This window comes from Sapajus apella, unplaced genomic scaffold (assembly GCF_009761245.1).
Source record: "Sapajus apella isolate SASKATOON/1434 unplaced genomic scaffold, GSC_monkey_1.0 scaffold29, whole genome shotgun sequence".
NCBI classification, from domain to species: domain Eukaryota; kingdom Metazoa; phylum Chordata; class Mammalia; order Primates; family Cebidae; genus Sapajus; species Sapajus apella.
The window spans coordinates 11,752,183-11,777,801 of record NW_022436969.1 but is presented as its reverse complement, the minus strand read 5'-3'; the positions used below and the strand labels follow the sequence as shown (position 1 = coordinate 11,777,801).

Here is a 25,619-nt window from a genome sequence, read left to right as displayed (position 1 = left end):
AGTGAGACCCCCATCTCTAAAAAAAAAAGATAAAAATATATTGTGAGCATTCAAAATAAACATCATGAATTGTATGCTCTGTGTCAGCAAGAAAAGAAAATTCTCATTCTCTCACTCTCACACACACACACACACACACACACACACACACTCCATAGGCTTACACAACTAGTCATTAAAATGTATGTATTTTTTATAGAAACTGGCTATTATTTCCACCCAACTTACTCAAATACCTTTATTCTGCCACTGGTCAGTAGACTCAAACAGGGTTGTTTCATGTCAGTTTCTTATGTGATTAAGAAGCATCCAAGACTAAAAGAAATTAACCTGAGATTACTGTACACATCCCTAAGTTGAAGTTGTCAATTAGCTTTGGTCACAAAGGATTTAGGCACATCTATACCTCTAGATTTGCTGTCCTGATTTTAAATTTGTAATGTAAAGTATTTTTAACAGTGATTTTCATTCAGGCCAAAACACAGAGGTTTTATCACATTTCTCTGATACAAAAATATTATTCACTAACTTTTGTAAAGCCTTTTATATAAGCCTAGCAGGCTTAAGAGATTCATCAGAATCTTAAGTACCATGTGATGGTGTGGCCAGTTTTGAAATTTTTGATGGAATAAGTAGCATTATATAGTAAATATCACATCCCACTGTAAGTATTAGTATAGTGATAATAAACATTAACATTTAATCTTCTCAACAATCCTATAATGTCAGTACTATTATTATTATCCATGTGTTACTGGAGTATACTCATGATATAGACACTGTGCCTTAGAAAGATTTAGTGATTCAGATTAACTAGGAAGTAGAGCTTGCATTCGAAGCCAAAAATCTGTGCTCTTACCATCATGGTTTACTGCCTCCCAATTTCCATAGAGGTCTACCAGATATTATCATACCTGTCCAGCCCTTTAAGGTACGCTTAATTGTTCAACATTTGTTGTGCAAGTTATGCACAAGTTATAGTATATTAACTGCTGCACTACTAAAATGCATAAAAAGAAGCATCAGCTAGCTATAATTCACTTCAAATCCACTTCAGACTGTGGTACTGTGTTATTGGCATATTAGCAAGCTCATAGTCACTGGGCCAAGAACTCCAACCACTGCCCATACCTGGGCTGCTAGAGGCAACTACCAGGGCAAACACCTGTCCTCAGATGGTCTGTGGGAGCTGTCCTTGGTTCTGGCTAGAAGAAAACAAAACAAAACAAAACAAAACAAAACACTGGCTCCAGTTTGCATTTCCATATTTCTGCTCAGATTCTGCTAGCTAACAAAACCCGTCGTCTTTGTCTGTATATTCTGCTTATTTGCAAGGTTTTATTTATCTCATTCTATTCGCATCCCTGCCTACTGGCCATGCAGCTTGTCTAAGCCCTAAGCACTGTCTGTGCTGCCATTTTTTTGCTTGGATTCTCAATGGATCAGCCTACCACTGTCTGGTCTGAAGCATTCTTCAAGAAGAGAAAAAATGACCGGGTGTGGTGGTTCATGCCTGTAATCCCAGCACTTTGGGAGGCCAAGGCAGGCAGATCACCTAATGTCAAGAGTTGAAGACCAGCCTGACTAGCATGGTGAAACCCTGTCTCTACTAAAAATACAAAATTGGCCAGGTGTAGTGACTTATACCTGTAATCTCAGCTATTCGGGAGGCTGAAGCAGGAGAACCACTTGAACCCAGGAGGCAGAGATTGCAGTGAGCAGAGATTGTACCACTGCACTCCAGCCTGGGCAACAAGAACAAAATTCCATCTCCAAAAAAAAAAAAAGAAAAAGAGAGAGAAAAAATATAAATAAAAATACTTAACAAATAATAAGGCTATTAAGATGCTTGTCTCATTTGTCCCTTCTTATATTGCTTAGGATGTGTGCATGGAGGAAAGAAATGGGGAAGGGGTTCCTCTGGTAACCACAAAGCCCCCAGCTAAGTGTTACTTGAAGGTTCTCTTGAGAAATGAAGTCATAAAGTGAGAAGGAAGGAAAGAGCATGAGAGACAAAGATAGAATTGACTTTGGCTGAGGTGGAGAGCAAGAGATAACAGGGAAGAGGCTATGAGGAAGCTAACCCTAAATCATGCTATCTGTTTCCCAGTGGATATTGGAAGCTGAGCTTTAGATCCTAATAAAAAGACATAAAGGAGGGAAAATGATAAATGGTTTTTTGCAAAAGAAAATAAAAATCTAAATATTTTTATCTTTATTGAAAATATGTATTTGTAGCTATATCATCTTTGCAAATATAAATTCCCAGACCTAATTTATTAATAGAATGTTATGTCTCATTAGTTTATGGTGTCTGATATATAAATACCTATCACAAGTAATTCATACTAACAAAGTATGACACTAGTCTTGGAGACAGTGTGAAATTTGCTTTAAAAATCGCTGCTGGTTGTCCAATAATCATACACTGTGACATTGCAGCAGCTTGGCCTCTATCTTAAATTAGAAAATTTAAAGCCAGTTTTTAAAAAATGATGTACCAGCATGATAACAACCTAGCAAATGCATAAATACATTTAAATCTATTTAACTAATTGCCCCCTTGATAGCCAGGTATTTATAGCCTTAAGTTGTTTACCATTTTTTTTTTCCTACAATAGCACAGTGGGAGTCATTCCATGATCATCCCTCTCACTGCATAACAATTTATTCTGGTCACAAGCTGGGTATTTTATTGCAGATGGGTTTACCCTAATGACCACAGCTCTGCACTTATAATTAGCATTTTAACAAAAGTTTGGTGTTACTTGTGAATACATAACATACCTTCTATTGTTAACAGAAGTATACAGATACCAAAATTAGTGTAGGATATCTGAAGTTCTTAATATAAATTATAGGAAACTTGGGGGATTCTTTGAAAAAAAAATGAGTATTTAAGAGGAAAAATATTTCATCTTCTGGCTGAAACTCAAGGACAATAAGCAAATTATTTGGAATGTTGTGTTATTTAGATGTCAATCCCAAGCCAGGGAATACATTGCCCTCATACTGTTTGTGTTTTCCTGTAAAAGGTCAGAGATGTCAGTGGTGTCTCCCACCAACAACACCTTCCTTTCCATCTGGGATATATTTACGGAATTTTTCCATCAAAGTTCCATAATGCTCACATGGAATAGCCTTTCACTTTGCAGATGAACAGTAAAAGCCCAGACATATCAAATGACATTTCCAAAGTTGCACAAGCAAAATTGAAACATATCAGACTACAAATAGAATGTGATTTCCATTATACTGTACTGTTTCATACAGAATTTATATTTCTAGACATCTTTTAGATAAGGTTAACCATTGTTACGTAGATGTGTCAAAAAAAAAAAAAAAAAGCCTTCCATGATTTTGGATGAACCAATCACTAAATGTCCCATCTAAACTTGGACTAAGATATATGGATTTCTTTCTTGTTTTTTACTTCCAAAAGAATAGAAACCTTTATAACTCCATTAGTATTTGTATTCTTTTTCAAATATATTTTAAATCTCAACTCCATCCAGGAACTGGAAGCCTAAAAAACCTTTACTTCATCAGAAAGCTAATTGAGGATTTCAAAGGATCATGGCAGGCTGGAGGCAGGATTAGATTGCCTCCAGACAGAGCAGCATTCGGAGGCTCGCATTGTGAATTTTAGCTCCAGATCAACTGCAAGAACAAACCAGCAATCCTAAGAGGACCCAAAGACCCTCTAAAGGAAGCAGACTGCTCCTGCAGAACCCAGGATACACCTCAAATACTGTGGGTGCCCCAACTGCAGAGGTGACAAAGGGAGATCCTCCTCTTCCGAACACACACCCCACTGGAGAAAGAAAGTGAAGGTCTGTTTGAGGGAGACGTTTCTGGCTTTACTTGGAGCTGAGTCAAGTTAGAGGGCCAAGTAAAATACAGGGGTAGAGGAAGCAGCTGAAAGGCCCTGAGAGCTCCCTGGGTTCCCAAGCAGGCACCACAGGGATCCATTGGGCGAGTGGCCAGAGGAACAGATGGTAAAACTCCACAGGGAGAAGAAATTCTCTAGCTGAACTTTGTAGCAATTTGAACTGCAGACTTCACAGGCAGGGGAAGAATTAAAGTCCTTTCTTTTGGCAGCAGAGAGGCAGATAGCCTCAGGCAAGTTTTCAAGTCTATCATGCCCTCTGCCTGGAAACAGATTCAGGGCAGTTTTGTTTTGGGTCAGAACACAATGGGAATGAGACTAGCCTTCTGGTTTGTATGCGAGCTGGGTGAGGCCTGTGACTACAGGGTTTTCTCCACTTCCCTGACAACCTACAAGACTCAGCAGAGGCAGCCATAATCCTCCTAGGCACACAATTCCAGTGACTTGGAAATCCCACTCCACTCCCACCTCAGCAAGACCTGCCCAAGGACAGTCTGAGCTCAAACACGCCTAGACCTGCACCCACCTGATGGTCTTTCCTTATCCACCCTGGTAGTGGAAGACAAAGGGCATATAATCTTGGGAGTCCTAGGGCTCCACCCACACTACTACAGCTATTGCTTTCCGGAAAGCACGACCTCCTGACAGGAGGCCAACCAACACAAAAATAGAGCATTAAACCACCAAAGCTAAGGACCCTCACAAAGTCCATTGCACCCTCCGCCACCTCCACCAGAACAGGTGCTGGTATCCACAGCCGAGAGGCCAACAGATAGTTCACATCACAGGACTCATTGCAGATAACCCCTAGTACCACCCCAGAGCCAGGTAGACTCCCTGGGTGGCTAGACCCAGAAGAGAGATAATAATCACTGCAGTTCAGCTCACAGGAAACCACATCCATAGGAAAAGAAAGAGAGTATTACACCAAGTGAACACTCTATGGGACAAAAGAATCTGAATGACAACCTTCAGACCTAAACCTTCCCGCTGACAGAGCCTACCCAAATAAGAAGGAACCAGAAAACCAATCCTCATAACAAAACAAGACTCTTACTAAAGACAAATATGTATATATTAATACTCTGTGACATCACAGCAAAAAGATTCTATTTCCATATTTGAAACAAGAAAATTACCCACTCATAGGTGGGTGTTGAACAATGAGAACACATGGACACAGGGAGGGGAACATCACACACTGGGGTCTGTTGGGGGGAAATAGGGAGGGACAGCAGGGGTGGGGAGTTGGGGAGAGATAGCATGGGGAGAAATGCCAGATATAGGTGAAGGGGAGGAAGGCAGCAAATCACGCTGCCATATGTGTACCTATGCAACTATCTTGCATGTTCTTCACATGTACCCCAAAATCTAAAATGCAATGAAAGAAGAAAGAAAGAAAGAAAGAAAGAAAGAAAGAAAGAAAGAAAGAAAGAAAGAGAAAGAAAGAAAGAAAGAAAGAAAGAAAGAAAGAAAGAAAGAAAGAAAGAAAGAAAGAAAAGAAAGAAAGAAAAGAAAGAAAGAAAAGAAAGAAAGAAAAGAAAGAAGAGAAAGAAGGAAAGAAAGAAAGAGAAAATTACCCAAATAAGAACAGAAGTTGGGGCCAAAAAAAAAGGAATATTGAAATGTGCTGACTCAAGCAGATACTATTATTTGGCCAAGGTATCTTGCAGTAAAACTAGATAATATACAGGCAATAAGTATTTTTCATAAGGACAGAATTCCTCTAGCTGACATGCATGTGACTCTCTTACTTCCTGGAGAATTTCAGATTGTCCATCCCAGTCCCAGGAGCTTCATGCAGAAAAGGGACGGAAGGTACTAAGTTTCAGGCGAGTTAGAGACAAAGACCAAGAAGATAAATCAAGGGTCAAGATAAGTAAGCCAAAAATAATGGTCAAAGCAAGAAGAAATCCAAAAACCAAACAGAGGGTAAAATCAGGATCACAGGGTAGGATATGTGGAAGCAATGGATAGTGATCTAGGCAAAAGAAAAACCCTTCACAAGGATGCAAGACCCTTCACAACCTGACCCTCAATTATCTCTTCAGCATTAATGCCTCAGTAATAGTCATACCATCAAGTTCTGTGCCTCTGCTTGGCATGCCCTTTCCCAGCTGATCCACCCAGAAATCTTAACTCTCTTTCAGAGCAGAATTCAACATCACCCCCACAAAGAAATCTGTTCCAAGAAGACTTAGGCACTCCTTCCTAGTATTGCTAATGTACTTTATGCATATCACCATTATACAGATAATATATTACACTTTAACTGATTATGTGCCGGTCACCCCATTAGCTAAAATCTCTGTGAGGGTAGCACTGTTTCTTAATTATTACTTTTTTAAAACACTTAGAACACAAGGTCTGATGCATGACAAGCTGTCAAATATTTCAATAAGTGAATACCTTCCTAATAACACTTATATTCAACTATAATAATTTATATCCTGTCTTTTTCTGCAAAATAGGAGCTATCATATTTACTCTTTTCCCCTAGCAATTAGCTCAAGTTCTGGCAAAGAACATGTGCTCAATAAATATTTAAGAAATTAATAAATGAATGAAAAACTCTTCCCCTTCAACTGTTTATATATACAAAATCTTAGAAGAATGTTACAGATAGGAGTTCCAAAATGTGCTTTGACTATAGGAGTAACAATGGCAGTGTATGAGACATAGCAATCTAATAGCCATGTCTCTTTGGTCAAGTGACTTAATCTCTCTATGCCTCGGTTAGTGTCATTAGCTGTAAACTGGAGATCATAATATCTAGTGTTGTTAATAGTAATCACAGTGTTGCGAAGAATAGAAGAGTGCCTAACATATGAAGCACTATCAGTATTTGTTGCTGCTGCGGTTGTTACAGTTTTTGGCTGGCAAGGAAAATTTAAATGAGAGAAAGTGAATGGCTATACAGTGAGCAGAGTTAATGTTTCTTCTCTTTATAAAGCATAGTAAAGAACTGACCAAAAGAACAGAAGAAATCAGAAGTCATCCATAAAACTTACTAGCCGTTTGACTTTATTCAGATCATTCACCATTCTCATTATCATCTATGTATTTACTCAATAGATTTTTATTGAATAACTACTACACAAGATATTAGGGGTAGCATGGTAAACATTGCATACGTAAAGTTTACAGACCCGTGAACTCAATCCTTTCACTCTCAAATGAAAGCATAGGTTGAGAGGGTCAAAATAATAGTGTCATCTCCTCAGGACTTTTTCAGACTGCTTCCAAAACCATGCCCAGTACTCTGTTGGAACCTGCTGTATTGAACCACTATTGCTGATGTAAATGTGGTATACTCTCTGAATGTACTGTGACAGGAAAAAGAATTGCTAGATTAGACGTTATGTGTAATTCATCCTGCAGTTTTAGTAACATGACTACTCTGTACTAAAGTACATTAAGTTTATTATTCTAAGACATTATTGCCCCAAAACCACAGCCTTCCTTCACAACTACAAACTCGCAGACCTATGGTATTGATCAAAAGAAAGATGAAACTACAAAAACAGACAGAATAATAAAAATCCATCTTTTCTCCTTGAAAAACAGTTTAAAGTGTTTACTCTTTCCTGAGTGGATGAGTTAGCCCTTCTTTGCAAATATACATGCAAAAATAATCACAAAGGAAAGTAATATAATGGTCCACAGCATAGAAGAGTTAGATGCACAACATACAATAAAAATTGAACAAGCCAGGCCGGGCGCGGTGGCTCAAGCCTGTAATCCCAGCACTTTGGGAGGCCGAAGTGGGTGGATCACAAGGTCAAGAGATCGAGACCATCCTGGTCAACATGGTGAAACCCCGTCTCTACTAAAAACTACAAAAAATTAGCTGGGCATGGTGGCACATGCCTGTAATCCCAGCTACTCAGGAGGCTGAGGCAGGAGAATTGCCTGAACCCAGGAGACGGAGGTTGCAGTGAGCCGAGATCGCGCCATTGCACTCCAGCCTGGGTAACAAGAGCGAAACTCCATCTCAAAAAAAAAAAAAAAAAAAAAATTGAACAAGCCTACGAAAATGCAGTAACAGTTTAAATGGAGGAAAAAAAATATATGAGAAGCAGAAAGAGGTTAGACTAATGAGCTATATGCTAAGAAAAGCCAGAACTGTACTCAGGACAGAGGCTGGGCCAAAAGCTGTTCAGTTAAGTGATACTTGTCAAAATAATCCCACAAGTATGGGGGCAGGGCATTAAGAACATTCACTCAAGAAAACAGTATTTGTCAAAGTAATGTGGGAAAGAGAACTTAAACTTCCGACACATACACAAAGTACAGCGAAGCCAAGAGTAGGATTAGGTATTTTTCAAGGGATTGATGGGAGTAAAGCTACAACAATGAAAGTCCAGCCACTGAGATGCAGATGAGTCTGTAGAAAGACCATGCAGTTCCATAATCACTCTGAAAATTGTCTTAGAGCATTTTCTTTGAGAAAAGTGAAATATGTTAGCCGATATGCACCTAGGCTCTACTTTATCTTAAAAAAAAAAAAAAAAAAAAAAAAAAAAAGTCTAAAGGCATGATTAAAAGTTACTTGCCAACAAGTCTAAAATACCAGCAAACCATTCAATGCTATCCCCATCAAGCTACCAATGACCTTCTTCGCAGAACTGGAAAAAACCACCTTAAACTTCATATGGAACCAAAAGAGAGCCTGCATAGCCAAGTGAATTCTAAGCAAAAAGAACAAAGCGGGGGGCATCACACTACCAGACTTCAAACTATACTACAAGGCTACAGTAATCAAAACAGCATAGTACTGGTACCAAAACAGAGATATAGACCAATGGAACAGAACAGAGGTCTCGGAGGCAACACAACAAATCTACAACCATCTGATCTTTGACAAACCAGACAAAAACAAGCAATGGGGAAAGGATTCCCTGTTCAATAAATGGTGTTGGGAAAGCTGGCTAGCCATGTGCAGAAAGCAGAAACTGGACCCCTTCCTGACACCTTACATTAAAATTAACTCCAGATGGATTAAAGACTTAAACATAAGACCTAACACCATAAAAACCCTAGAAGAAAATCTAGGCAAAACCATTCAGGACGTAGGTGTAGGCAAGGACTTCATGACCAAAACACCAAAAGCATTGACAACAAAAGACAAAATAGACAAATGGGACCTAATCAAACTCCACAGCTTCTGCACAGCAAAAGAAACAATCATTAGAGTGAATCGGCAACCAACAGATTGGGAAAAAATTTTTGCAGTTTACCCATCTGACAAAGGGTTGATATCCAAAATTTACAAAGAACTAAAACAGATTTACAAGAAAAAAACTAACAAGCCCATTCAAAAGTGGGCAAAGGATGTGAACAGACACTTTACAAAAGAAGACATACGTGAGGCCAACAAACATATGAAAAAATGCTCATCATCACTGGTCATCAGAGAAATGCAAATCAAAACTACATTGAGATACCATCTCACACCGGTAAGAATGGCGAACATTAAAAAATCTGGAGACAACAGATGCTGGAGAGGATGTGGAGAAATAGGAACACTTTTGCACTGTTGGTGGGAGTGTAAATTAGTGCAACCATTGTGGAAGACAGTGTAGCGATTCCTCAAGGACCTAGAAATAGAAATTCCATTTGACCCAGCAATCCCATTACTGGGTATATATCCAAAGGATTACAAATCGTTCTACTATAAGGACACGTGTACACGAATGTTCATTGCAGCACTGTTTACAATAGCAAAGACCTGGAACCAACCCAAATGCCCGTTGACGATAGACTGGATAGGGAAAATGTGGCACATATACACCATGGAATATTATGCAGCCGTCAAAAATGATGAGTTTGTGTCATTTGTAGGGACATGGATGAACTTGGAAACCATCATTCTCAGCAAACTGACAGAAGAGCAGAAGATCAAACACCGCATGTTCTCACTCATAGGTGGCTGTTGAACAATGAGAACACATGGACACAAGGAGGGGAGCACTACACACTGGGGTCAGTTGGGGGGAAATAGGGGAGGGACGGTGGGGGGTGGGAAGCTGGGGAGAGATAGCAAGGGGAGAAATGCCAGGTGTAAGTGATGGGGAGGAAGGCAGCAAATCACACTGCCACGTGTGTTCCTATGCAACAATTTTGCATGTTTTTCACATGTACCCCAAAGCCTAAAATGCAATAAAATAAATAAATGGGGAAAAATAAAATAAAATAAAATACCAGCAAACCTATTACTAATAAGTTTTGCAGGGCCCCTTGATTGAACTAATATATTTTCCTTTCCAAATAAAAGCACTTAAGCATATAAGTATAAATGTTTTCACCAAGATAAAATAGAGTGAATAAGCTTTTTGATGTGCTGTTGGATTTGGTTTGCGAGTATTTTACTGAGGATTTTCACATCCATGTTCATCATGGATAGTGGTGTGAAATTTTCTTTTCCAGTTGAGTCTCTGCCAAGTTTTGGTATCAGGATGATGTTGGTCTTATAAAATGAGTTAGGGAGGATTCTCTCTTTTTGTATTGTTTGGAATCGTTTCAGAAGGAATGGTACCAGCTCCTCTTTGTAACTCTGATAGAATTTGGCTGTGAACCTGTCTGGTCCTGGACTTTTTTTGGTTGGTAGCCTATTAATTGATGCCTCAACTTCAGACCTTGTTATTGGTCTATTCAGGGATTCAATTTCTTCCTAGTTTAGTCTTGGGAGAGTGTAAGTGTTCAGGAATTTGTCCATTTCTTCTAGATTTTCTGGTTTATTTGCATGGATGTGTTTATAGTGATCTCTGATAGTAGTCTGTATTTCTGTGGGATTGGTGCTGATATCCCCATTATCATTTTTATTGCATCTATTTGATTCTTCTCTCTTTTATTCCTTATTAGTCTACCTAGCAGTCTATCTATTGGATCAAGTCGACTTCATCCCGGGATGAAAGGCTGGTTCAGCATATGCAAATCAATAGATGTAATCCATCACATAAATAGAACAAAAGACAAAAGCTACATGATTATCTCAATAAATGCAGAGAAGGCCTTTGACAAAATTCAACAGCCCTCTATGCTAAAAGTTCTCAATAAACTAGGTACTGATGGAACATATCTCAAAATAATAAGAGATATTTATGACAAACCCACAGCTAATACTGAATGGGCAAACATTGGAAGCTTTCCCTTTGAAAACTGGCACAAGACAAGGATACCCTCTCTCACCATTCCTATTCAACATAGTATTGGTAGTTCTGGCCAGGGCAATCAGGCAAGAAAGAGAAATAAAGTGTATTCAATTAGGAAAAGAGGAAGTCAAATTGTCTCTATTTGCAGACAACATGATTGTATATTTAGAAGACCCCATCGTCTCAGCCCAAAATCTCCTGAAACTGATAAGCAACTTCAGCAAAGTCTCAGGATACAAAATCAATGTGCAAAAATCACAAGCATTCCTATACACCAATAACAGACAAACACAGAGCCAAATCATGAGTGAACTCCCCTTCACAATTGCTACAACAAAATAAATTACCTAGGAATACAACTAACAAGGGATGTAAAGGACCTCTTCAAGGAGAACAACAAACCATTGCTAGAGGAAATAAGAGAAGACACAAACAGATGGAAAAACATTCCATGCTCATGGTTAGGAAGAATCAATATTGTGAAAATGGCCATAGTGCCCAATATAAGTCATAGATTCAGTGATATCCCCATCAAGCTATCCTAGACTTTCTTCACTGAATTGGAAAAAAAAAAAAAAAAAAAAAAAACACTTAAATTTCATATGGAACCAAAAAAGAGCCCATATAGCCAAGACAATTCTAAGCAAAAACAACAAAGCTGGAGACATCACACTACCTGACTTCAAATTACACTACATTATACAAAACAGCATGGTACTGGTACCAAAACAGAGATATAAACCAATGGAACAGAACAAGGCCTCAGAAATAATGCCACAGTTCTACAACCATCTGATCTTGGACAAATCTGACTAAAACAAACAATAGGGAATGGATTCCCTGCTTAACAAATGTTAGGAAAACTGGCTAGCCATATGCAGAAAGCTTAAACTGTATCCCTTCATTACACCTTATACAAAAATTAACTCAAGATTGATGAAAGATTTAAACATAAGACCTAACACCATAATAACCCTAGAATAAAACCTAGGCAATACCATTCAAGACATAGGCATAGGCAAGGACTTCATGACTAAAACACCAAAAGCAATGGCAACAAAAGCCAAAATAGACAAATGGAATCTAATTAAACCAAAACACATCTGCACAGCTAAGGAAACTATCATTAGAATGAACTGGCAACCAACAGAATGGGAAAAAATTTTTGCAATTTCCTCTAACAAAGGGCTAATATCCAGAATCTATAAGGAACTTAAACAAATTTACAAGAAAAAAAAACAAACAACCCCATCAAAAAGTGGGTGAAGGATATGAACAGACAATTCTCAAAAGAAGACATTTATGCAGCCAACAAACATCTGAAAAAAAGCTCATCACCCCTGGTCATTAGAGAAATGCAAATCAAAACCACATTGAGATAGCATCTCACAACAGTTAGAAAGGCGACCATTAAAAAAATCAGGAGACAACAGATGCTGAAGAGGATGTGGAGAAATAAGAACACTTTTACATAGTTGGTGGGAGTGTAAATTAGTTCAATCATTGAGGAAGACAGTGTGATGATTCCTCAAGGATCAGGAACTAGAAATACCATTTGACCAGCAATCCCATTACTGGGTATATACCCAAAGGATTATAAATTATTCTATTATAAAGATACATGAACACACATGTTTATTGCAGCACTATTCACAATAGCAAAGACCTGGAACCAACCGAAATGCCCATCAGTGATAGACTGGATAAAGAAAATGTGGCACATATGCGCCATGGAATACTATGCAGCCATAAAAAGGATGAGTTCATGTCCTTTGCAGGGACATGGATGAAGCTGGAAACCATCATTCTCAGCAAACTGACACAAGAACAGAAAATCAAACACTGCATGTTCTCACTCATAAGTGGGTGTTGAATGAGAACACATGAACACAGGGAGGGGGACATCACACACCAGGGCGTGTTGAGGGGTGGAGGGCCAGGGGAAGGATAGCATTAGGAGAAATATCTAATGTAAATGACGGAGTGATGGATGCAGCAAACCACTATGGCACCTGTATACCTATGTAAAAAACCTGCATGTTCTGCGCATGTATCCCAGAACTTAAAGTATAATAATAAAAAATATAAAAATAAATAAATAAAAATTTTAAAAAGATAAAATAGAGTGAATAAACACCAAAAATCATTTCTCCAGAGTTTTTAAATATTTATCTAGTTTTGTTAAGGGTTAATTTTATTTGTTTGCTTTTTGTTTTTTTCTTCCAACTTTTAGGCTCAAGGAGTGTATGTGCAGGTTTGTTACATGGTAAATTCATGTCACTGGGATTTGGTGGACAAATAATTTCATCATCCAGGTAGTGAGCATAGTACCTGATAGACAGTCTTTTGCTCCTCATACTCCTCCCATTCTCTACTCTCAAATAAGCCCCAGTATCTATTGATCCCCTCTCTGGGTCAATTGTACTCAGTGTTTACCTCCCACTTATAAGTAAGAGCATGAGATATTTGGTTTTGTGTTCCTTTGTTAGTTTGTTCAGGATAATAGCCTCCAGCTTCCCCAAAGGACATGATTTTATTCTTTTTATGGCTGTGTAATAGTCCATGATGTATGTGTACCACATTTTCTTTATCCAGTCCTCAGTAGATGGGCGTCTAGTTTGATTCCATGTCTTTGCTATTGTGAAAAGTGCTGTGATGAACATATATATGCATGTGCCTTTTTGTGGAAAAATCTATATTCCTTTGGGTATATACCCAGTAATTAGATGTTAGGTCAAATGGCAGTTCTTTTTAAACTTATTTTTTAAAATATGTTCAAAATCTATGTGTATGTATATGTTTAGATGCCCACACAAATATACTTCCCAAAATAAATAATAAAAATTCAATATAGGCCAGAATCACACCAACTTTCCAGCAAACTTCCACACTGATTGAAAAAGATTTAGAAAAAGCACTAATATCTAACCGAAAATCTGCACCCTAAAACTACACAAGTGGAAGGCAAGTAAGGGGCAGACTCCATCAGCTCCTCCAATGTCTCCAACAAGTAGAGTCATTAGCTAGAGATTGCCAAAAAACAAAAACAAAAAACTATCTGCCTTTTCCTGCCTCACCTCTGGACTTAGTAACCCACAGAGGAGTTATTGTAAAACAGAATTTTTCACTCATTACTGATAAAAGCATAAATTAGAAACCCCTTATGGAAATTTATCTAGCAATATGTCTCAAGAGACTTTTTAAAAAATGTTCTTAGCCTTTCCCAAAATAACCTCAACCTGGTTATTGTTCCTTGGCAGGAATCACAAGCGCAACATGGTGAGAATAAAACTACTAATTTCCACCTCTGTAACTACCTCCCCATCCTTTACCCCCAAACATTTTCTGTCTCAGGATATGGCATTGACAGTTATCTAAGCATTCAGGTCCAAAGTGTAGAAGATATCTTGATTTATCTTTCAACCTCAAATGCAATTCATCAATAAGTTTCCTCATATTAACCTCCAGAATGTATGCCGAGGCTAACCACTTCTTACTAGCTCCTCTTTTCTATCCTAGGCCTGGCCATCATTCTTTCTCACCTGAACTGCTGAAACTGTCTTCTAACTGGTTTTCCTGCCTCTGCTCTTACTCCCTGCAGTCCATTCTCCATACAACAGCCAGAGGGATGTTTCTAAAGCAATATAAGATCCTGTGAATCTCCTACTGACTTCAGGTCGTTTAAAGCGAAGAAAACCCTACCTCCCTACAAGGACCTCCTTCATCTGGTACCACTTTCATCTGTCCTTTTCTCACTATGATTCAGACACAATTTTGCCTTCTGTCCTTTCAATCTGCGAAGTTTCTTCCCAGGTCAGGGCCTTGGCATTTATTGTTCTTCCAGCTGGCAATGCTCTGCCTTTACAAGTTAATGATAATATATCAAATTTATCTAGACCTAATACATGCCAAGCCTTAGTCTAAGAGTGTTCCACATATTAATTCATTGCACTTAGTCTGGGTCCTTCAGGAACAAAGCACAAAGATAGGATTTAAAATGTAAGAAACGTATTGCAGGGAATATCTGTAAGAAAAAATGGGAGAAGAGAGGGTTACTGAGAGAGGCTTCAGATTATGCTGCCATGTTCCCAGATGTGCTGTCATCCAGGCTGTGTTGTTCCATTTCTGGAGCACAGGCAGAGTAGATTTAGCAAATTCTTAAGGGCCCTAGCATTTCCAGAATAGTAAATGAGCATTGGCTTCAACTTAAAGCCATGAGTTTCATCAGCCCCTAACAAGATAGTCACCCTGTCCTTTGAAGCAAGTATTGACTTCTCCTCTCTAGCTATGAAAGTCTTAGATGTCATCTTCCTCTAATAGAAGGGTGCTTCATTTACATTGAAAATGTGTTGTTTAGTGTAGTCACCTTTACCAATGAACTTATCTTCTGAATAGCTTGCTGCAACTTCTATATCAGCACTTGCTGCTTCCCCTTTGCACTTTTATGTTACAGAGATGGCACCTTCCCTTAAACCTCATGAACCAATTTGTACTAGCTTTCAACCTTTCTTCAACAGCTTCTTTCCCTCTCACCCTTCACAGAATTGAAGAGAGAACAGAGTCTTTTCTGGATTAGGCTTTGGCTTGAGAGAATGTTGTGGCTGGTTTTATCTTCAATTCAGACCACTCAAACTTTCTTTGAATCAGCAATAAGGCTGATGCACTTCGTTATCATTTGTGTGTTCACTGGAGTAGCACTTTTAATATCCTTGAAGAACTTTGCATTCACATCCTTGGCTAACTGGCACAACAGTCTATAGTTTTCAGCCTACCCAGGCTTTTTACATATCTTCCTCACCAAGCTTAATCATTTCTATAATAGCTTTTGATTTAAAAAGAGAGACTTGTGACTCTTTGTTTCACTTGAACACCTAGAATCCATTGCAGGATTATTAATTGGCCTAATTTCAATATGGTTGTGTCTCAAGGAATAGGGAGGCCCAAGGAGAGGGAAAGAGATGAAAGACTGGCCAGTTGGTAATGCAGTTAAAACACGCACACCTATGGATTAAATTCACACTCATATGGGCAGGGTTCATAGTGCGCCAAACAATTATAATAGTAACATCAAAGAACACTGATCACAAATCACAATAGCAGATATAATAATCATACTACCCTGGCCAACATGGCGAAACCCCATCTCTACTAAAAATACAAACATTAGTTGGGCACAGTGGTGGGTGCCTGTAATCCTAGCCACTAGGGAGGCTGAGGCAGAAGAGTCACTTGAACCCAGGAGGCAGAGGTTGCAGTGAGCCAAGATCTCACCATTGCACTCCAGTCTGGGTGACAAGAGTGAAACTCCATCTCAAAATAAATTATATATATATATATATATATTTCTAGAATTACCAAAATGTGACACAGAGACACAAAGTGTGCATGTGCTATTGTAAAAATGGTGGCAACAGACTTGCTCAACACCTTCAATTTGTAAAAAAGCAGTATCTGCAAAGCACAATAAAGAGAGGTGCAATAAAATGAAGTATGCCTATACTTAAGAAGTAAAAAATGTTATGACAGCTGACAATTTTGTCAGACACACTAAGCTAAAACAACTAATTGATTTCTTGTTTTGCATTAAGAATGACTCATAGGTGGACTTAACATGAATTTTGAAATGTTTATAAGGTTTATTTCATTTTTATTTTATATTTCAACATGAAGTCCCAATCAAATTCTTTTCCACTGTGGTTAGCAGAATTCTAAGACAGACCCAAGAATCCTGCTCCCTATTACACATACCTGTACAATTCCCTCCCCGTGAGTGTGAGAAGGACTTGTGAATACGATGGGACAGTTCTCCCATGACTACATTTCCTTAAATGGCAGAAGGATTTGGAAGATGAATTAAGGTCCTAATCATTTGGTGCTGAGTTCATCAAAAGGGAAGTTATCCTGGGTAGGTCTAATTTAATCAGGTGAGTCCCTAAAAGAGGTTGGAGATATTAGAAGTGTGAAAGAGACTATCTTGCTGGCCTTGAAGGAGCAAAGTGCCATATTGTAAAAAGGGCCATGTAGCAAATAGCAGGCAGTTTCTAGGATCTGAGAATGGCCCCCAGTTGACAGCCGGCAACAAAGCAAGAACTTATAACCTCAACGAACTAAATTTTGCCAATAGACAATGAGCAGAAAAGAGGACCTCAAGCTCCAAAAAGAGGACCTTGCAGCTCTGACATCTCCAAACCTTGGTGAGACTCTGAACAAAGGATCCAACATAAACATGTCCAGACTCTAGACCCACGGAAACTGAAATAATACATAAGTTGTTTTAAGCCACTATATTTGTGATTATTTGTTACACAGCAATAGAGAACTAATAGCCCTACTACTGACTATGACATTTTAATCCCCAGTTAGAATATATATTCATATTAGGTGATGCTCTTCTGTTACCAGTTACCATGGATTGTAATAAAGACCTTATATAGTTGAGTGATTATTTGATAATTGTCTCTTGATGAGATTTCAAGCTCTGTAGGGGGCAGAAACTACATCTGTTTTGCTCATCTTTATAGCCTCAGGGACAGCACATAGTAATTACTCAATATATATGTTGCATGAATGTTCTCATTATTTGCTTTCATGTCTCTCATGAGCGCCTGAAAGTTACTGTTATGAGAAAAAAGGGGGGGCAGAGGAAAATTTCCTTCATTCTCCCTTCAAATAATATGTAGTATGTCTAAGAAAACCTGGAGAGCACAAAGTACAGAGACTCCTCCGGTGACCTGCAATCAGAGAAATGGTTTGGCCCTTGGGAAGGCGTGGGACAGCCTTGGGTCAAGTAGCCGATAAGGACCAGCTGCTAAAGGCAGTTTCAGCTGTGAGCCAAAAGCCAGATGTCATGGACATATCAGCCCTGCCTCAATTCCTTGACGGCCTCTCTAGATCCGCACATCTGTCCTCAGGTCATGAAGTCTCCACCCTGTGTTCCTCAAAAACAATTTGCCCACCTTGAGCACAAAATCAGTTGCCTCAGCCCATTGATCTTGGCAGAGTACAAGCTGTTGCTCAGTAAGCACCCTTTGCTGTCCATTCATTGCTCCAATAAGACCCCACCACTTTCAGAGAAGGACTTCTGCCCACTTCGTATGCTGCAGTCCCAAGACTGGGCTTTTGCCTCAAGTCCCATAAAGCCGTCTTATGCTGTAATTTACTGGAATCCCATCTGTGAACTCTAACCTGGTCACCTGTCCATTGATTCTTGTGTTCACCTCCGGCCTGGATTGACAACATTAGAGTTCCAGCCTGAGCCCCAAGTAAAAACTCTGTCAGTGGCTGCTCACTCACAGCTAAGCTGCCTGTTAGGCTCTGTGCCTTGCCAGCTCTTAGGCAGGCCTGCACAGCTCCCCACTCCTGCCATTGTTCCATGGACAATGAGCCCCCAACTGACCTCTCACTCCTTTCCCCTTCCCATCCAACTCCTTTTGCCAAGAGGAACCAGAAGACTTGCAGACTCCTCTCCTCACCTCATAAGACATCCCATAAAGAAAGGAATATTCTTACATATGGACCTCCATAAAGAATTCATTCAACATTAGACACGTTTGAAATTTTTTATTTTTCCTAAAATTACTAGAATGATTACTCTCAACCTACTTTGCTTCATTGCTCTATGTTGAACATTACCTCTGAACATTTTATATTGGTGTACTACTTAAATTTAATATAGATAGATTAAGATATTATTCATTTATTGCCTTTAAAACATAATTCCATGCTTTATTAAATAAAGGTTTGGTTTTTGGTTTTTGTTTATTTGTTATTGAGACAGGATCTCACTTTGTTGCCCCAGGTGGATGCAGTGGATTGAACACAGCTCACTGCAGCCTCGACCTCCTGAGCTCCAGTGATCTTCCCACCTCAGCCTTCCAAGTAGCTGGGACTACAGGCATGTGCCACCATGCCCAGCTAAATTTTTATACTTTTTATAGAGACAGAGTTTTGGGTTTTACCATGTTGCCCAGGCTGGTCTTGAACTCATAAGCTCAAGCAATCCGCCCTCCTTTGCCTCCCAAAGTGCTGGAATTACAGGCATGAACCACTGTGCCCAGCCTATTAAATGTAGTTTTAAACACTTTTTTTCTGAAGACATTTAAGCAACAACAGGAATACAAGAAAGTTTAAATAAATGTCTTAGCAAGTTTTTTCCAGACATAATGTGATTTTTTTTACATAATAGTCATTTAGACAAATCAGTTTGTGTGCACATCCCATTCATACAGTGTAAAATATGTAGTTTTATGGCAATTAGTCACTTTGATACTGTTAATATTTAATGAATTCAATCTAAGGCATCTTTAGTTAATCTAAATATAAAATCATTACCCCTTCTTTAGCTATGATATATAAATCTCCTTATAAAATATTTATCTAAAAGCTATATGTAGGTTTTTTTTTTATTTCTATGGCCAATTAACCACCAGTTATCTATTAATTTTCTTTAATAAAACTTCCCACAATTTAAAAACAAATTTTAGTGGCTTTAAGTATAAAAATACCTTATATAGGCATAATTTCAAAATGTTAATATACTTTTTTCTCTTTTCAGTAACTCAGACCTTATCCTTGAATACTAGTAACTGGTTTCATCCATGCCTACAGAATTTTTTGAGGCACACACACAATGATTCTCAACCTTACTACACACTAGACTTACCTGGGGAGATTTTTAAAGACCCAAATCCTAGGCCCACCACCAGAAACCCTGATTCAAGTGTTCTGGGGTGAAACCCAAGCATTAGCATTTCTGAAAATTCCTCAGGTGATTCTAATGTGCAACAGGCTGGAGACTGCTGTCATAGTGTGGTCACAGGCATCAAGTTGAAGATTAGGTGTGAGATAGTTCAGGAAGAGCACAGCAACTGGAAAAAAAACTGCTTAAAGCAAGCCTTAAGAAGGACCATGGACTGGGCTCCAGCTAGTGCTCCAGCTTCTCTCCTGCAGACTTGGACACATCCATGGGGAGAGACTAGGGACATTTTCTAGGACTAGTGTCAGTTGTAGGTATATGAAGCACCAGGCCCCGGCTGCACAATTTGGGGTGCTTGTTCAGAGATGGCATTGTAGGTTCTCAAATGGCTTGTCCCACCTGTATGTCTTATGTCCTGCATTTACAAGAGGAGGTAGAATTTGTTATGCAGAACCATTTCCTTAACTTGTTTACACAGAGATATCCTACCTTGATCTCTCTCTCTCTTTTTCTTTCTCTCTGTCTCTCTCTCTCTCTCTCTCTCACACACACACACACACACACACACACACACACACACACCTACACTCTCATATCAACCTACTTGGTAGAATTTTTTCAGTTACTTTTCTGATCAGAGAATACATATTAGAAGTTGCTATATTTGAATATGAATAAACATGTATATGGAAATACTCTTAGTGTATCTCAGGCTCTTTTTAGCACCTCCCTCAGTATGGACCCCTTAACTGCTCCCCTTCCAGAAGTCAGGGTTTTCCTACTCTCACTATATCTCTTTTCTCTAAACCTGTTCTTAAGAGGTGACTTGATGAGAGTAATTTACCCACTACCATGTTCTGAGTTTGCTATGTTGCCTCTTAAGACTTCAACTCTGGCTAGGAATGATGGTGCACACCATAATCGCAGCTACTCGGGAGGCTGAGGCACAAGAATCACTTGAACCAAGGAAGTGGAGGTTGCAGTGAGCCCAGTTCATGCCACTGCACTCCAGATTGAGCCACAGAGTGAGACTCTGTCTCAAAAAAAAAAAAGTCTTCCACTCCAATTGTGGAACTAAGGGTTTTGTCCTCCTTTTAAAAGGACTCTATGCAAGCAGAAATTCCTTTTGGTTGGATAGTGCTTCTGACATGATTGCATCAACACCCAATAGAGAGCTGTTGTCTCCTCCACACCAGGCTAGGTCTACTCGTAAGCTAACTTTGCACTAAACCCATAACATTAAATTGGAAAGATAAAACAAGGGAAAACATTAACCTTTAATCTAATTTGGTTGCCTCCATCTAGACAGTTGAACAAGACTCTATGGATGTTCTAGTTGCTTCATTCCACAGCTACCAGAAACATCTTTCCTAAATTGTCCACTTAAAAGTACTTTACACAATGTAGAAAATGAAACAATGTGAAGAAAGGTCCAGGAGATTATCACATTTCACTTTTAGATATTTTCATCCTACAAATATTAGACCAAAGAAAACCATTTTAATTAGAAAAACACATGGAAAAACTTATAATAAGCTCTATGTAACAAGGTTTGCAGAGAAATTTTCTGCAGGCATGGAGCTTCAGTGTCAATAAATCAAGACAAAGAGAACTTCGGGGATGTTCTGCTACTGATTTCTTACCAAAAGTGGGGGGTGGGAGCATTTAAAGGAGAAATATTACTCATTTTTACTAGAACAACAACTTGGGCCAAATGTAATCATATTTACCTGTTTGTTTTCCTTCAAATATTAGCTTATTTGGTCAAGTACAGCTTTTTCCTAAATGCCATGTCAACCTTATGTTTCCTTCTTTGCCTAATGAATAATTTCCCCTCTGCACTCCCTCTATGCTTAGGAGTAGCTAGCATTCTGGTACATGGTAGCTGTATATCATTTACACATTCATACATTATCCAGAAGTAAATGCATTTCTCAGTGCTTTGTGAGTCACCAAGGATATCAGGGTTGATATGTGTCTCCATTGTTAACCTCTGACTTACAACTTACAAAACTGCTATCATGAAAGATAATTATTAGTAGTATTATTTTAGAGAAAGGGTCTCACTATGTTGCCCAGGCTGGTCTCAAATCCCTGGCCTCAAGGAATCCTCCCACCTCTACCTCCCAAACTGTTGAGACTAACAAGCATAAGCCACCATGCCAGCCAAGAAGATAACATTCTTTAAACTCTTATATGTACTTTGATTAATACAGATTCAAAAGAAACCTGCAGACCGAATTCATCTGCCAATTCAGAAGAAATTCTCATCCAAAACTCTGTATGTTAGAAAATATGTGTGTATGTGTGTATATATATATATATAACATTATAATATATATATTATAACATATGTTATATATTATATATTATATATATTATATATATAACTTTATAACATATATATATAAAACATTCACACACACACATTTACACTTTTTCTAATTTGTCCCTATCAATTAATATTTATAAGCATATTAATTTGGAAGTCAATCTGAGACAGGGATACAATTTCTAGATAAGACAACACAGATGGTGGCATGCATCCTTGCAGACTATTTTTATATTGACTCTCTTACAGACAATCTGTTTTATCATCTTTCCAATGGATCCAGAGTATGAAGAACTCCAAAAAAGAAAATTCCAAGATTCTAAAAACACTTGGCTGTAAACAGACTTAGTGGGCATAGCTTCTCCCTTTGCCAAGTCTCTGGAATGCAAAAAAAAAAAATACTAAGAATATAGCCAAACGTTTCCTTCCCCCCCCACCCCGTCCTGTTGAAGAAACTTGTTACTGTATTGCTAGATGCTGATGAAGTCACTACCAAACTGACTCCGATTCTGACAAAGCAGATACATGAGCTTTGGCTATAAGGATACCAGAAATTTGCTGCAAGGTGATAAAAATGTATTAGGCATAAGAGCCGTGCAATCAAGGAGTGAGTTAACAAACAAGATGACACAAAACAAGCAATATCAGAGGATCAGGGTTCAGGAACAATCTGGCTGCATATTGTTATCTGGAAATGATCACAAGTAGATAAGACAGAGAGCCTGTAACAGTGTATGTAGTAAATGAATATGTAATCACTAGGGTAACATCAAGAGGACAGCCAGCTTCATGTCTAACCATTAATGATCGGCAATGAAAGTGGCAGTGTTTGTTCAGTGGGGGAAGCTGTTTCCTATTGAGGAGAACACAGCACATTTAGTCAAAAGCCATTCATCTATGCAGGGATGTTGCCAACCTTGCTTAATTCAAAATTAATGAGTCTGGGGCTGAGCTGTGCTTTTAGTGGTTAAAGATGGCCTGTGTCAACATGTCAAGGCTGTGAATTTTGAACCGAGGTAACACAAAGGCAAAGAAAATGAGTGAAATACAAATAAGAAAGCATTACTAAAAATCTGGGTTATTATCATTAACCAGAAATAATGCCAGCACTCAGAATCACATATTAACAGTTTTAATGTCACCATTTTCTAGACAAGAAGATAGAGCTCTGTTAAATAGCTAAATAATTAAAGAAGTTATTAAGAAGCCATTTCAGCATTTAAATAACTAACTCAATCAGTAGGCAGGCTGAGCTCAGTGTCATCATGATATGCACAGGAAATTGAAATGAATGTTATTGGTTGGGGAAACTGTTCAGACTAAATATTAACTCTTATGGCTCCTTGAATTTTAACAAATATCTGCAAAGGCGCTTATGATAACATAATACTGTACAATGGTGTAAGGAAAAAGTCAATTTTTTACAAAAGGTTTAGACGGGAGTCTGTCCACATAAACTAGTATCTTATTTTATTTATGTAATTCAACCTAACTATAATCACATTTGGAGGAAATTTTTTTTTTTAGGTAGAGAAAATTGCCATACAGAGTCTAAAATTTCTAAAATTACTGGCGAACTTATGGCACTTGAACTGGATGATTAAGTGGCAACTGAGCTAGTTGATCTCAAACATCCCACCCCAGCTTTCATTATTTAAAATCATATTTCAGTGTACTCAAATATTTACCTAGCCCACGGAACAAATGCTTTCAAGAATAAAATAAAATAACTTAGCAAACCTTTATGGAACTCTTAGTAAGAGCTGGGTGCTAACTATATTCATTGCTAGGGAAGACAGACCAGTTCACCGCAATGCAATCCAAAAGGATGCTGGGTTTTTATTTTAAAGTGTGTGTGAATGTGTGTGTTGTATAACCTACAATTCTTACTTATTTACATTCTGTAGTAAACTGAATTAAGGTATCAGATAAGAGAATCTATTTATTGACTTAATAAAATGCACTACAATGCCACTTTACACTATTGTTTCTCACAGAATAGAAATGTAATTTGAAGGCCGGGCGCGGTGGCTCAAGCCTGTAATCCCAGCACTTTGGGAGGCCGAGGCGGGTGGATCACGAGGTCAAGAGATCGAGACCATCCTGGTCAACATGGTGAAACCCCGTCTCTACTAAAAATACAAAAAATTAGCTGGGCATGGTGGTGCGTGCCTGTAATCCCAGCTACTCAGGAGGCTGAGGCAGGAGAATTGCCTGAACCCAGGAGGCGGAGGTTGCGGTGAGCCGAGATCGCGCCATTGCACTCCAGCCTGGGTAACAAGAGGGAAACTCACTTTTGAACATAATGAGGAATGCTTTGAAATGTAATTTGAAAGCATTCCTCATTATGTTCAAATGTGTCCTAACATTTAATAAGATTTTATACTCTAATTTTGAAAATCTATTCAGTTTAGCTCTCAGGTACAAAATTACACCTCTGTGACGTTCCATATCCAGTGATTCAAGAAAGCTCCCTAAGATGTTTGTATCGCTGAAAATAAAAAATTATAAATCAATACAGAAGACAAAGAACTGTATCATAAAATATATTTTTGAATAAAATTACAGATATAAAAAATAAATTATCTGTTCCTTCTATAGTAAGGAATGTAAATAGTATGTTTTTAATTTTATTTTAGCCCTTACATTTGTCCACATTTACAAATCAAAATTATGATTTAGCCTGAGTCCTGGGCAAAGACTTACAACAGCTCTTTTGTTAGTGGAATCTGTCGAACTATCTCTATTAATTGAGTCTCCAAGCCCCAGTTTGTTTTTACCTGACTGGGCTTCAAAGTGGTAAAGGCAACAGGAAAATCTGCATACTAAAGCATAATGGAATGACAGCTAAGCTGAGAGCACATTGTTCTCAACTGGAAAGATGCACAATGTGAATTTACCTGTGCAGCAAAGCATTTGTCTACCATCATAGAGTGAAATATCCCACAAAAGTAGATTTCCCAGATTATGCTAAAGGTTGATTTAATCCTTTCTCTATGTTTCAGTCTAGTCCTTAAAAACTGTTACATCATAAAGTAACATGAAATAATATGATATTCTCAAAGGACAATGCCTTTAATTTATGTATCTAATATTTTTAAAGTATTTTTTAAATTCTGACATCTTCATACGATCAAAAACTGAAATGCCAGATTTGAGTGAAAATCATACTTCCCTTAGATCAGGAAACATTTGTTAAGAATATCATGCTATTTAATAGACATACTGAAACATAAAGGTACAATTTTCTAGCTCCAAAAATCAGGCCTGAGTTAGAATTATATTGTGTTCATATTTGTAAAATGGTGGCATGTTTTTACTTAATAAATTCAACTCTCAGTATTCCAACTCAAAGGAATTTTTTAAATAGATATTTGCCCTTGGTCCTTGAATCTTGTCAGATTTCTCAAGCTGTAATTGAGTACTTCTGTCTTCTTGAATTTTTTCTGCTCATTAAATACACTATCATTGAACCAATTAATTGTTAAAAGGTTTTAGACTAGATTTGCATTTGGACCCTAATATGATAGACATCTTTTTTTTTTTTTT

At 38.2% G+C, this 25,619-nt stretch overlaps 1 long non-coding RNA gene across 1 annotated transcript in view; it reads right to left on the bottom strand.

The window, feature by feature from the left end:
* Positions 1–25,619, bottom strand: part of LOC116561484 — a 216,216-nt gene that overhangs the window by 113,305 nt on the left and 77,292 nt on the right. Inside the window, exon 2 of the long non-coding RNA XR_004273451.1 lies at positions 19,706–19,910. This is a non-coding gene — a long non-coding RNA (uncharacterized LOC116561484). The remainder of the gene's footprint in view (positions 1–19,705; positions 19,911–25,619) is intronic.